Source organism: Poecilia formosa, unplaced genomic scaffold (genome assembly GCF_000485575.1).
Source record: "Poecilia formosa unplaced genomic scaffold, Poecilia_formosa-5.1.2 Scaffold257, whole genome shotgun sequence".
NCBI classification, from domain to species: domain Eukaryota; kingdom Metazoa; phylum Chordata; class Actinopteri; order Cyprinodontiformes; family Poeciliidae; genus Poecilia; species Poecilia formosa.
The window spans coordinates 533,399-538,561 of NW_006800196.1; the positions used below are offsets into that span (position 1 = coordinate 533,399).

At 40.1% G+C, this 5,163-nt stretch overlaps 1 protein-coding gene across 4 annotated transcripts in view; it reads right to left on the reverse strand.

Annotated features, from left to right (window-relative positions):
• galnt13 (polypeptide N-acetylgalactosaminyltransferase 13) overlaps window positions 1-4,184 on the reverse strand; it is a 47,431-nt gene extending 43,247 nt beyond the window's left edge. Inside the window, exons 1-2 of one of the 4 annotated variants that reach the window (XM_016680829.1) lie at window positions 3,947-4,184; window positions 3,748-3,823 (exon numbers count right to left, since the gene is read on the reverse strand). The gene's annotated coding sequence lies outside the window, so the exon portion shown is untranslated. Of the gene's footprint in view, window positions 1-3,747 lie in introns of all 4 variants that reach the window. The other 3 variants (XM_016680828.1, XM_007570275.2, XM_007570273.2) reach the window with 3 other exon arrangements.
• Window positions 4,185-5,163: the final 979 nt, after the last annotated feature.

Genomic DNA, 5,163 nt, shown 5'->3' on the forward strand with positions numbered 1-5,163 from the left:
AAAACGGTCAGATTATGGTTATATCTCTCCTGCACAGCCAGACGGCTGTGCAGGGAACTACACAGATGCTGAAAAATAAAACCCATCATCACCTCCAGCTTTAATGCAGACATCTGTACATTTTAGGTCAAAGCTGGAGAGAGGAGAGAGCGTCGCTCCTTCACCCTGACGTTCCTTCTCTCGGGGGGGGGGCGCCGATTTATGTTTTCGCATCCACCTGAATAATGTGCAGTTGCGCCACTGCTTACTAATACATTTGTACAAGGAGGTCAGTTTGGTTATTTGTAATTTCAGTAATGGGCAAGGCTTTTGCTTTTCCATGAATTTTCAAAAGTTTCCCTCCAACAGATTTATTTATTTTCAACTGAAGTGCAAAAAGCTTTAAAATTGCTTGTATGTCTGTTTAATAAAATACAGAACGGTGTCATGCTACACACTGCTACAATTGTCATTAATGCTGCTGAAAAATCCCAGAAGACCATAAAATGCCATTTTTGTTAATCCATTTGTGTGTAACTACAAAACAAGCAAAACACAAACAAATTCAAACTGGATAGTTTAAGGTAAACATATCCAATGTGTTGTATCTTAATACCAACATTTATCCTCTGTTATCCCTTTTTACACTGATAAAAACACAAGGGATAAATGGTTTTGGTCTGGTCAAAGGACAGAGCCGTTTTCCTGCTGCCCCATATATGGAACAGCTCACAGTTGGAGCCCTCAACAGCGGTTGTTCAAGGTCTTCATACGGAAAAAGCAGCAGTGTTTCAGGAGGGATGGTCCTACACAAATTTAGTGAAGCAGAATAAAAGGGTAATTGGTGACTATGCACAGCTTCCTGACTATAATGTGGCACCAGTGTCACAATTTGGGTTGGTTTAACTGCTGATGAAGAAGGGGATAGTCTGTTCAGTGTGATGTGGAGTCTAAGTTATCTGCCACACATGAATTTCAGCATAATGTTGCCGTAAAGTTACATTGAGGGCTGATTTGACCAGTGTACTTCCTTCCCCATGTTTATTGTGTCCCTTACATGAATGAAGTGGGAACAACAACTGGCAAACCTCTTCTATTTGTGCAATGCACAGCTGATAGTTGTCAACAGATTCTCCCATATGAGCCATGGGTCTCTGCAGCTCCTCCAGAGTTACCATGAGCCAAAGGTCTGCTTCTCTTTCTAATGGTCTCTTTGCTCAGACTGTCAGTTTATGCAGGTGGGCTGTAATTTTGCAGTTGTGACACCATTTATTTTTTTATTTTTTTTGGATACTGGATTGTCCACAGCCTGGGAATCATCATACAACATCTGTTACACTGTACTAATGGACATTGCTTGGTTTGACACCAAATTTTCAAATATAGTTTAAACAAGAAATAGATTTTTTTTTTTTTTATCATCTGGGAGAATAATGTAAGCATATTTACCTTCATAATCATTTCAGCAGTGCATAATCCCTGCAGCATTTTCTTTAGGGAAACTAAAACTAATTTCCATTCTCATCCCTTGCAGCATGCTAATGACTCAGACTCCACAGACACAAACATATATTGTCCTCTGCGCTGCCGATCTACATACTCAGAGAAACTGATGCTGTTGCCCCGGGCAAACTCGTACCTCATACCTCATTCAAAAACCAGTCAGCCACTGTCCAGCAGAGTGAATGCAGCATCCACTGGGCAGCGGATGATTTCAGACAAAAAAACACAGCTCAAAAAAAAACTCCAGAAACACAAAAGTCTGCATGTAGCACATTATCTCCATTTACACGCTGTGCACAAATCAATGGTAATCGTCAAATTATGCCTGACATCAGCCCGCATCACCTGCATTGATGCATCTGGTGTAAATAATAAGGGGTGGGGGAAAAAAAGAAAGAAAAAACACCAACTTACTTGAGGTTCGTCCAAAGGCAGGCGACTAAATTATTCCTATCCTCTGCATGGAATAATATCTCAGCTCTAGAAAAACTTCAGTATCGCTAAGGCAAATTCTTCCTCTCCTTTCATGACAAGTAGCAGGCATTAGCTGCCTTCTCGAGTGACAACTAATTGGGTTGCGGGCAGCAGTCTTTGTTGTGAAATGTCTGACACAATTCTCCAAGTTGGATTACACATTACACATTTGTCACTTATTCAACAGGAGCGACTGCACTCACTGCATGATACGGAGAGGCTGCTTAGCAAATTGGTTCCCTCGGTGAAATAATAGGAACAGTCTTGCAGCCAGACTTGACAATGAAACCATGAGATGTACCTCGTGAGAAAAATAACAAGACATAAGGAAGAAAATAGCATTTAAATGCATCAAATTTATCACTTGGATGAATAAACATACAGCATATACAAGTACAGCTTAAAAACTATAAATATTGCGAATGTGATATGGCTTAGAGCTGAAAGATATCTTACAATCTGTTTATTTTTATGTAAATATTGCAAACAGCTGGATCATAGCATTCTGTGAGGATGGAAAAAGTGTGACAGTAAAGGCGAAAACCGCAGCCTTGACAGGATTGTCCAGCAAAAGCCATTCAAGAATTTGAGGGAGCTTCACAAAGTGGAGTGAGGCTGGACTTAGCACATCAAGAGCCACTACTGCAGACAAATACCACACATGGGCAACAAATTTTATATCCCTTATGTCAAGCTACTCCTGGACCAGATGCAACATCAGATGCAACTCATCTGGATTGTGAAGAAAAAGCACTGGACTGCTGGACTTTGGTCCAAAGTCCTCTTTAAAAATAAAAGTGAGGCTTTGCATTTCATTAGGAAATCAAGATTCTGCAGAAAGAGTAGAGAGTCACAGACACCCCATAACTGGAAAAGCTGCCGACAAGCTTTTATGGAGAAGCTTTCCTTTTCCAGCAAGGCTTGGCACCTGCCTACACAGCTGTTGCCAAAGGAACCAAAAGCTGGTTAATTGAACATGGTGTTACTGTGCTTGATAGGGCAGCAAAGTCTGACCTCTGTAGGTTTGTGTCAAGAGGAAGATGAGAGACGCCAGATGACCTCAAGGCTGCTATTAAAGCAACGTGGGCTTCCATTTACAACTCGGTAAAGCCACAAGTTTCTCATGCTGATCTAAATTACACACTTCTGAAGCCATTTACTTAAACCAATATATTTGAAAAGAATAACTTTCCCTCCACTTCACAACTACGTGCCACTTTTTGTTCACACATAAATTCCCAATAAAACACAGTTAAGTTTGTAGCTGTTTTGTGGCAAAACGTGAAATGTTTCAAAGGGTGTGAATACTTTTGTAAGTCAGTAATGTACTGGATAATACACTAATTTGGCTTGCCATAGTTAATACTAAAGTGTCTGTTTGGCAATTTGGTAGCAGCAAAAGTACTGAGGCTGAGAAATGTTTTCTTTACACAATCCTCTCCGGAACAGAAGGTGATTACAGAGCTGATCTCTGTAAACCCATTAGGCTGCAGGACATTTTGGTCAACATAACAATGTTCATAGTCTTCTAAAAACATTTCCAAAATGTTATGAAATACTTAATCTGCGCCATGTTTCCTCTTACCAATGATTATCTCATTTGTTGCTGGGTGTTACATGGATATCAGTGCAGCAACAACAGCCAACCAATTAGGTTACTATTCAACCTGGATAAATAAACCATAGCAACAATCTCAACAGAAGTACAGTTGCGACTGCATTTATAATGTGACCATAATATCCCAATGCAGGGTGTGAATAAAACAGGAAAGAAAAACACTCTCTGCTTACCTAAATTATGGGTGTAGTGAACCGGTGACCTGATCCAGACTCTCTGCCAGGCAACGTGTTGAACATGATCAGATGCCTAACAAATAAAGCAACTAATTTAGCTAAGCGAACACCGTCTGGAAATGACACCCAAGATGCGGTCCAGGGTTGTCCACAAACCAGTGAGCCGTTGTCGGTCCAGTCAGACCTCTCATGATACCTGCTTAGAGTCCTGGATGTAATTTCTAAGCGACACAGTTGAGGTGGCCGCAGTCAAACCGGTCCATAAGGAAACAGTCAGGAGGGTTTTCCTTATTTATTCACTCGGGGGTCTATCCACGCACCTGCTCCACGGCTGTACATAGAAACGGCGAGAAGACGGCGAGATAATGCTCCATACAATCTAACCTCGGCTCCGCTCACATCGACCTGCATGTGTCCCTCTCCTTCTCTCTGATTGGCTGACAGCGACATCAATCATGGGTTATGTTGTGAAGTGGAGCCTCAGTGGCGTCTGGTGGCCGTTACTCTCTACTCTTACTTTTTTGTATTATTGTTACTATTTAGTTAGTTAATTAAAAATAGTAACAGGAACATTGTTGGAAAAAAATTGAAAAAGAAAAATAGTTAAACTTTTTTATTTAAATCTTAAATAATAATAATAATAAAAAAACATGTTGAAAATTATTAAATTATTTACTCCTCGTCTTTAAGTTTCCTTGTAGAAAACAATACTTTCTAATACAAAGAGTCAGGGACAGGATGGCAGTCTGTCTATTTTGGAGAAGTCGAGAGCTGCCAACCTGACCAGCGCGAGCAAAGAGTTACACTGAGTGCTTTCTAACACACGACACCAAGAGGGGGCGCTGTCTCTTTGAGTAGCAAATAATGCGCGTCAGAGAACAGTGCGAGTCCCATCCGTTATGTATGTGTACGTGCACAAGTTGAATTGAATTGAATTGAATTGAATTGAATTGAATTGAATTGAATTGAATTGAATTGAATTGAATTGAAGATAAGACATCCAACCCCAACACAGGCATACAAATTCAGCAATATAGACATACAGAATGAAAACTACAAAAACTGCAGAATACAGCCGTAAAACAGACACATATCCAGATTTCCACATTTGAAGCAAACCAAAAGAGATCATTCAGAATTGCTGCATTCCAATAGGTACAGAGCAATAGCAATGGCAGTCTCACTTTCTATGGCAAAAGCAAGTGATACTGAATAAACATGGAAAACGTGGTTGTGCAGGAAGGCAACCTCTTTCCAACTGAGTGTTTGTTTCTCTCTGTGTGTCCTTTTTGTTGGGAGGTACAGTTGAAATGATGGAAAACTTTCATGCTTTTACGTTTTTTTAAAGGTGCAGTAATGATGATAAAACCTCTATTATTAATTGTTTAGTTCATTCTTCTTGAACTTCAAAAT